The sequence below is a fragment of the Puma concolor genome, chromosome B4 (assembly GCF_028749965.1).
Source record: "Puma concolor isolate L17-30 chromosome B4, mPumCon1.1.hap2, whole genome shotgun sequence".
NCBI classification, from domain to species: domain Eukaryota; kingdom Metazoa; phylum Chordata; class Mammalia; order Carnivora; family Felidae; genus Puma; species Puma concolor.
Genome location: NC_141673.1, coordinates 108718605 through 108727880, shown reverse-complemented (window position 1 = coordinate 108727880; position 9276 = coordinate 108718605). Strand labels below are relative to the sequence as shown.

The 9276-nt window shown below is 50.7% G+C and overlaps 1 protein-coding gene across 2 annotated transcripts in view; it reads left to right on the top strand.

Annotated features, from left to right (window-relative positions):
• The first annotated feature begins 385 nt into the window (after positions 1–385).
• Positions 386–9276, top strand: part of BID (BH3 interacting domain death agonist) — a 28788-nt gene continuing 19897 nt past the window's right edge. The window contains exon 1 of one of the 2 annotated variants that reach the window (XM_086714539.1): positions 386–407. The gene's annotated coding sequence lies outside the window, so the exon portion shown is untranslated. Of the gene's footprint in view, positions 408–469; positions 624–9276 lie in introns of those variants that run through there. The other variant, XM_025930228.2, reaches the window with a different exon arrangement.

The following is a 9276-nucleotide window of genomic DNA, read 5'->3' as shown; positions in this document are numbered from 1 at the left end:
GTTTCTCTTTTGTTGGAGTCACGTGTGTTTCTCCTCTGGCTGTGCAGTTGTGGGGCTATCTGGACACATGGACTAGTGAATGGCTTCACGAGATTATTAGTGGGAACTACCACCCCCGAGGCCATTCCAAGACAGTCCGGGAGGATTCTAAAAGCAGTTCCACGCAAGGAACATTAGGAATTATCCCAGCGTAGCCGGAATGAGTGGCTAAATAGCTACCTTGACATGGAGAACGGTGTGAAGATGGAAATGTTGCTATGTTGGGGCCACTGTATCATCGGCTGATGGGCCTAGCTGGAGTCAGGGTCCTCGCCCGGCTCCAGGCACCCCGGCTTTGGAACGAGCGCAACGCAAAAGCCTTCTAGCTTCCCGGGCCCCGCTCCGGCACCCCGCGGCTGAGCTTCACGGTAGCGGGAGGCTGGAGGCGGGCCGGGGGCGGGGCCAGCCGTGGCGGGCGGGCGGGCGGGGCCCGGGGCCGTGCCGGCGGGAAATAAAGGAAGTGGGCAAGCCGCGGCTGCGTACTCCGCGCGCCTCGGAGACTGCCTGGTCCCTGGTCTTTGGTCCCCGGTCCCCGGCCCCCGGCCCCCGCCGCCCGTCTCTTGGCTTCCTGCCGCGGCTGCTGGGTGAGTGAATAGCCCCCCTACCGCGCGCGTCCGTCTGCGCCAAGCTGCAAGTTTAGGAGCCCGTGCCTACCGGGTGCGGGGCTCGGTGCTCGCCGCCGGCCAGACCCTCCCAGGCACAGCCCCGCACCGCCTGCGGCTGAGGGTTGGAGCTGGAGGGCGAGAGTGGAGGCACGGGCTGCCAGGTGCCACTCCACCCGGAGCGCGCCGCGGGACCCCGCCTCGGGCAGCCTGCGGGACCCCAGGGTTAGAGCCTGCCGGCCCTCGGCACCCGGCGTCGGGTCAGCCTTTCACCCCGCCTATCGACCGCCTGGGCCCCCTCCTTGGGTCCTCGCGGCCCTGACACCGGCCGGAAGGACTCCCCCATCCCGCTCGGAGGAAGGAGGGGCTCACGGGGAACCTGGAAAGCAGGAGGGGGGCCCGTGCGCGGCTCCTTGATTCTCTCCTGTGGCCAGAGCGGTCCTCCGCTTGGGGACGAGGCTGGATAAGGCTTTGTTGTCTCCTCTCCAAGCGAGTCTTCGGGTTTGGCCCTAGGCTTGTGGGGCCTTGGCCGGAGTGCGGTGGAGAGGATGGTGGGTGAGGACTTAAGACATCCTCCGCCCACGGTTCCGTTGACGGTTCTCAGTGAGACCAGCGGCTGCCGGGTCCAACCTCCTAGCTGAGAAAACCGACGAGAAGGGACAGGTTCAGGTCACACACCTGTTCAGCACCAGATCCGGAACCCAAATCCAGACACAGACCTTGGACTCTGGTCTAGGGCACTTTTCCCAGTGCCTGGCTGATTCCTGAGGCCAGAGAACCTTAGAACTGTTAGAAATTACATGCATATACTAGCTCGTGGTAGACATCAGTTTATTGAATGACTTAGTGACCCCAGGGGATCCTGGGAGAGCCCTAAAGCCCCCAGCTACCAAGTGGCTGGGCTAGCGGGGGTTTATTTATTCATTCATACTATAGTAAGAATGTGCAGCCTGTGCTGGGGTCCTGGAGGGACAGCGGGGGATGGGCTTGAACACAGCTAAGGTCTTCTGGGATTGGATTGGCCTGGGAAGGGTTGAGGAGCAGGCGGGGTACCCAGCACATAGTGCCCCCACCTTTTCACGCAACTGCCTAATTCCACTGCCAGGCTTATCTGTCTGCTCAAGCTTCACTTGATGCATCTTAGCTGGTCTGTCTCTATAGAAGGGGGAGCTAAGGGAACCTGCCAAAGGATGTGGTTTTTCCACATTCCATCTCCACCCATCTGGGGTGCATGACAGGTCTTGAGATGGGGAAAGCTCTCCTGGGCTTTGGTCTGTGCCATCTTGAGGCAGACCTTGGACCGGGGCCCTCAGAGTCCACTGGGAGTCATCAATGACTGTTCCTGGAAGATAATCTCGTTTTGGAGCTAAAAGGAAAGTGGGAGGACTCCTTTGGTTTTAAAAGTTCAGTTGGGCAGAGCTCTAGTAGGGCATTGTTGGGAAGAGGGTAGATGTGAAGGCTTTCATTGCCACTTGCAATGTGTGAGTTCTGTCCCTCTTGCCCACAGAGGGAAGAGTAACTCACAGGGAAGAGGTACAGTGTCAGCACCCGCAGGAGGCCTTGTGTAATACCTCATGGGTGGGGATTAAAGGCAGCCTTTTTTTGGGTGTCCTTGAGCACTGAGGTGCCTATGCTGTGCTGGGCATGGGGGCAGTATGGTTCATGAGGGACAGGGTGCTGTCTCTTGGGAATGGAGATATAGACTGGCAGCTGTCATACATCAGGATGCAGGCTTTGATAGTGTTTGCTGCAAAGGGCTTTGAGTGGGTTGCTGTTAGTTTTGTCTGTAGACATTAGGCCATCTGAAGTGGGCTCTGAAGAATGAATAGGAGCTTGCCAGCTGGGTAAGATGGGAAAGTGTACTCAGGGCAATGCAGGAATGTGGGGTAGGTGTGCCTAGGTGGGAAAGAGGTGTTTCTAGGTGGAAAGGGGCATTGCATGCCCTGCTTTGAGGCCTTGCCCAGAAAAGCTCACAGTGTTAGCCAACCTGGGAGACTAATTGGAGGAACTGCAGGTTCCACTCATTTGCAAATGAGAATGGCCTGTCAGGAGTGCTGAGGACGTGTGGAGGAGCAAGACCCTGGAGGATGAAGTCTTCTAGTGCAGGAGTCTTGGCTTGCAGAAGGGCAGTTAATGACATTTGAGCCGTTCTCTTTTTCTCTGGTGCTGATCAGGGACTGTGTATTCCTTGGTGGTAGTACCCAGGATGCTGGCTCTGGACTCCCAGCTCCTGAGAAGCCTCACTCTAGAGCTGTGGCCATTGGAAGTCCTTTCTGTGGTTGCACCTCTGGTCAGTCTGGAGCTTTGGGGTGTAGTGCTGGCCTGGATGGTCCCTCAGGCCAGCTGCCCACCCTACTGGGCCTCCTATGCATAGGATCCGATTAGCAGCCCCTTGGTTGGGACACCTGGCTGGCCACCCCCACAGGCCATACAAGTCCTTGCCCAAAGCCACTGACAGGTTTGAAAAAGCTGATTGAAGATGGTGATAACATACAGAGCTCATTGTGGGCTAGATACATGCACAAAGAACTTTATGTGTATTAGGTCACTTGGACATCACAGTAATCAGGGACTAGGTTATCATCTTTATTCTTCAGATGGGAAAACCGAGGCATGGAGTGATTAAGTAACTTAGCCAGGGTCACAACTGAGGGAGTCAGACCCCAGAATCCCAGTTCTAAGTATTAAATTGCACTGCCTGGATTTCCAGGCTACTCCCTACCTCATTTCCCAAATTCGGCCCATCTACCCTCTGCACCTCTACACCGGTGAGACCTGAAGGGGCAAGGAGCAGAGAGAATGACCATGGCCTTTCTGGGAACTTCTCTGCTGTGCAGGCAGCTGGTGATGTCCGCAGGACAGGAGGAAGCTTCAGGGAGCAGCACCATGGACCCACTGGGTGGGATTGTGCCCGGCAGGCTCCCCAGTTTCCTCTCTCTGGGGCTCAATCCTTTCTTTCCCCACCTTCCCCTCCTCTTCTCTTCCTGCCTGCTGTGGTCAAAATGGGGAAGTTTCAAATGAAAAGCAAACTTGATGTCTGAACGAACCATAAAGCAACCATCGAATTCTTGGTTGACTTTTTGTGTCCAGGGTCCTAGAAGCTACCAACTTAGAAAATGAGGAATGTTAACTAATTTGGATGTAAATTTAAAAAAATTTAAATTAAAAAAAATTTTAGTAGCTATAAAAAAAATGAAGTGGTTTGTTTTAAATGACCCTCTCCCCTTGGTAATTCTATCAGCTTGGGTGTTGGAGAAGGGCACCAGGAGGTAGAGTGTTATGACCCCTCTGAGTCTTAGAAGTCTCTAAAAGGGGACCGGTTACTTTCAGACACACGGAGTGGCTGGACTGAAACTGCCCTGCCCCATAGATCGTGCGGCCTAGTGGAAGGATGTGGGCCGCGCAGAAGTGGGGCTGCCACTGTATGAAGAGAGGCCTGCCTTCTGGGCCCAGGATGTCAGGACCACCACAGAGATTGCAATACTTTGTGGCTGGGCTTCTGCCCCAGCTGAATGGGATCGCCAAGCCTGCACTTACTAAGCTCCTGCCATGTTGATGGCTATGCTGACCAGTGGGGCAGGTCAGCATCTGCCTTATATGCTCATGTGCTTAAAAAGGTCCCTTTCTTCAGAGTTAGGAAAGTGAGTGCTGAGGTCTGGGTCAGGGGCAGGCCAGTCCTTGGAGTTCCGAACACAGCATGGGGGGGGGGGGGGTTGGGGGAGTGGGGGTCTGAGCTTTTATCTGAGGCCAGCAGTGATGATGTTGTTTTTCTGTTAGTGGGCATCTGTGCATATGTAGTTGGCTTAATTTGCATAACTCTCATTTTAATTCTTATGTGAATTCTGTGATGTGAATGAATACATAGATGTGAAACATCAGTGGTGGGGTGTTTCTCACATGTGCTTGTGGTTAGACAAGCTTTCAGGTGGCCTCAGTCCTGGGTCTAGGACTGGGCCATGGCCATGTCCCAGGAGCTCCTACTTAGATCTCCACACCCTCATGTTCACTGCCCCCCCCCTCCCCTGCACTCCCCTCCCCTGTAAGCCTAAGTGAAGGGTAAGAATCTCAAGAGGCAGGGAGTGTCACCTTTTACAAATGTGGGGAAAGTGAGGTCACATGGCAGGTTGAGAACCAGCTGTGACCTCTCTCTCTCTCCCTTTAGAGGATCCCTTTTGTGTGAGCCTTTTTTTTTAATTAGATTTTTTTTTTAATGTTTATTTATTTTTGAGAGAGAGAGGCAGAGAGAGGGGGACAGAGGAGCCAAAGCGGGTTCTGCACTGACAGCAGCAAGCCCCATGTGGGGCTTGAACTCATGACCCACGAGATCATGACTGGAGCAAAAATCATATGGTCAACCAACTGAGCCACCCAGGCGCCCCGGGAATTTGTGAGCCTCTTAAATGCTGCTGGGCCCCAAGGACTTAGGGAGTTTGGGGCTTTCCTGGGGTTTCAATTTGTCTTTCCAAGGAGAGCTAACTGAAGTCAGAGCTGGGGGACTAGAGTTCAGTTAGGACCTGGAGGCAGCAGGAGGACATGATAGGAGTAAGGGAGCAGGGGAGAGGAGGCAGCAGATGGGTGGAGGAGAGGGGCTGAGTCATGAAGGCACTTGGGAGGTGGTATACGGGTCGCTCCTGGGAGTAAGAGCTGGAGAGTGATCCAGAGCTGAGTAACTGGTCCTGTGACCATAACACCAGGCCTGAGGTCTCAGGCATTTGTGTGCCTGTTTGGGACAAGGCCAACTGGATAAATGAGTCACAGCACCAGCAACCCCTCTTGGCATTAGGGAGGACATTATTTATAATGGATCACCATCTGGGTAGTCAGATCTGTATCAGAAGGGCTAGGAGGGGCTCCTGCACCAGCAGGCAGCTCCTTGGAGACAGAAAGGAGGAAGCTGCCTTTGGGGTTCAGTTGGGGGAATCCTGAGCTTCTGGTGGGAGAAGGCATTGTGTTTGCGACTGCCCCCCCCCCTTTCTTCTGGCCCAGCCACCTCTGTATGTATGGTAGTGGTGGGGGAGGAACGGGGTGCAGAGGACCAAGGCCAGGTTCCGCACTAGCTGGGCACCCTGGAATCAAGGCAGACCCTGCTATGGGTGAGGAGATAAACTACCCTTGACTAGAACTTCTTCAGAACTTTCCAGCAGGTATTTCCTCACCCTGTCCTGGAGAGGGTGGGGGCAGGGCTGTGAAGTCAATGGGCTGGCAGGCTGGTGGGCCTCTGGGACTGGGTGACAGCACAGCCTTGAGGAGAATGCCTCTCTTGCCCACCACACTTTCTTTGTCAACCTCCTCGACCCCCATCACGGAGTTCCTGACTGTGAGACCAGCTGGCAGCCAGGTGTCCATCACATCTCAAAAAGCCCTGCTTCTCCCTGGGGTATCTCCTAGGAAGCTTGGCAACATCCAACCTCCTAGACTCTTTCCTGGATGACTGGGGAGCTGAGTCCAGTACCCTTGGTGGTCACAACATCTCATTGGAGTGGTGTTTATCAGTATGTAAAATGATTGCACCGATTATGTTTTCACACCCTATACTGCTCCAGATGCAGGTAATCATCCTATTGCGTAGGTGAGGAGACAAAACCTGCTAGAACTTGGGAGGTGGGAGGGCTGTTGCTTAACCATGGAAAGCCCTGCAGGCTGTCCTCGCCCTCCTGCTCCATTCAGTTGCTTCACCTGCCAGCTCTGGCTCAGAAGGGCAGCGTGGGAGCAGTCCCAGGGTGGCCGTGGTCTGGGGTCTGACTTAGCCTTGGTAACATCCATTTTCTTTTCTGTGACTAAGCTGTAAGAGGAAGACAGTTAAGGGGTGTTGGAGGGAGAGGCTGTAGGACAGATAAAGGCCGACTTACACATTTTGGAGTGGACTCTGGGATGCCTTCTTGCTCCACCCAGGGTGCACATGTCTATCAGAAGCCCAGGGTTTGGCAGGGGAAGGGAAGCAGGAGACTTTAGGAGAGAGGCCTGTGGACCTGGGTGAAGCATTAGACGTGTGTGAAGGGACAGCCTGCATCATCTGGTAGAGAGGCTCCTGCCTCTTTATAACATCCTGCTTCAGGCTGCCTTTCTTTTAAAACACTTTATTGAGATATTTCACGTACCACAAAATTTACCCATTTAAAATGGTCCTTAGTATATTCACAGTTATTCCAACCATCACCACAATCTAATTTTAGTACATTTCAATAGCCCCGAAACTCCACGTACATTACCAATCATGCCCTAGTCCCCCTGTCCCCGCAGCTCTTGGCAGCCTAATCCATTCTCTGTTGTGTGAATCTGTCTGTCCTATAAATGGGATCATACGACATGTGACCCTTTGTGCCTGTCTCTTTCACTTGGCGTATTTTCACGGTTCATGTGTGTTGTAGCACACATCAGACCTTCATTCCTTTTACAGTCAAAAAAATATTCCATTGTAATAGAGATAACCATATTTTGTTTATGGATTCATTAGTTGAACTTTTGGGTTATTTCTACTTTTTTTTTTTTTTTTTTTTTTTTTTCAACGTTTATTTACTTTTGGGACAGAGAGACAGAGCATGAACGGGGGAGGGGCAGAGAGAGAGGGAGACACAGAATCGGAAACAGGCTCCAGGCTCTGAGCCATCAGCCCAGAGCCTGACGCGGGGCTCGAACTCACGGACCGCGAGATCGTGACCTGGCTGAAGTCGGACGCTTAACCGACTGCGCCACCCAGGCACCCCAAGGTTATTTCTACTTTTTAACTGTTGTAGATAATGCTGCTATGAACATTCATGTACAAGCTTTTCTGTGGACCCATGTTTCCATTTTTGCTAGTTATATGCCTAGGAGTAGAATTTCTGTGTCAGTTGATAAAACTCTGTTTAATTGTTTGAGGAACTGCCAAACTTTCCCAGAGTGGCTGCCTCATTTTACCTTCCCACCTGCAGTGTACGAGGGGTCCAGGTTCTCCATGTCCTTGCTCACTTGCTATTATTCATCTTTTTATTCTAGCCATTCTAGTGGCTTCATTGTGGTTTTGACTGGCATTCTTGTAATGGCTAATAATGTTGAGCATTTTTTCATGTGCTTATTGGCCATTTGTGTATCTTTTGGATCCTATTCAAATCTTTTGCCCAATTTTTAATTGGGTTGTCTTTTCATTATTCTAAGAATCCTTTATTGTCAGTCCCTTGTCAGATAAATGATTTGCAAATATTTTTTCCCATTTTGTAGGTTGCCTTTTCACTTTTTTGATGGTACCTTTTCAAGCATAAGAGTTAATTTTCTTTTTTTTCTTAAAAAAATTTTTTTTTTAATGTTTATTTATTTTTGAGACAGAGAGAGACAGCATGAACGGGGGAGGGTCAGAGAGAGAGACACAGAATCTGAAACAAGCCCCGGGCTCTGAGCTGTCAGCACAGAGCCCAACGCAGGGCTCGAACTCACAGACTGTGAGATCACGACCCGAACTGAAGTCGGACGCTCAACTGACTGAGCCACCCAGGCACCCCAATTTTCTTTTTTTTCTTAAAGATTTTAAAGTTTATTTCTTTTGAGAGAGCACGAGAGAGCAGGGGACAGGCAGAGAAAGAAGGAGAGACAGAATCTCAAGAAGGCTTCACGCTGTCAGCAAAGAACCCCAACATGGGGCTTAAACTCACAAACTGTGAGATCATGACTTGAGTCAAAATCAAGAGTTAGACACTTAACAGACTGAGCCACCCAGGCGCCCCAAAGATTTTATTTATTTATTTATTTAAAAATTTTTAATACTTATTTATTTTTGAGAGAGAGTGTGAGAGGGGGAAGGGCAGAGAGAGAGAGCAAGAAGGAGACACAGAATCTGAAGCAGGCTCCAGGTTCTAAGCTGTCAGCACAGAGCCCCAGGTGGGGCTCCAACTCATAAACCATGAGATCATGACCTGAGCCACAGTCGGATGCTTAACCAACTCAGCCACCCAGGCGCCCCCAAAGATTTTATTTTTAAGTAATGTCTACACCCAGTGTGGGGCTCAAACTTACAACCCTGAGATCAAGAGTCGCATGCTCTACCAGTCAAGCCAGCCAGGCACCCTGTGAGTTAATTTTCAACAAGTCCAGCTTATCTGTTTTTTCTTGTATAACGTATTATTTTGGTGTCCTATCTAAGAAATCATTGCCTAACCCAAGGTCTTGAAGTTTTATACCTGTGTTCTAAGAATTTTATAGTTTTAGCTCTTACATTAATTCTGTGATCTATTTTCAGTTAATTTTTGTATATGACATGAGGTAGGGGCTTATAGATATCCAGTTGTCCCAGCGCCATTTGTTGGAAAGACAACTCTTTACCCTGGTCTTGCCTCTTTTGTCAATGATTGATTAACCATAAATATTAGAGTTTATGGACTGTCATTGCTATTCCATTCATCTGTTTATCCTTTGCCAATTCCACACTGTCTTGATCACTGTAGCTTAGTGGTAAGTTTTGAAATTGGAAAGTGTGAGTCCACCAACTTGTTCTTTTTCAAGATCGCCTATTCTGTGCCCCTTGGATTTCCATATAGATTATAGGAACCATCTCTAACTTTCTGCAAAAAAGCCAGCTGGGAGTTTGAGAGGAATTGGATTGAATCTGTAGTCAGCTCTGGGGAGTATCACCATCTAAACTATAATAATTCTCCCAATATGTGAG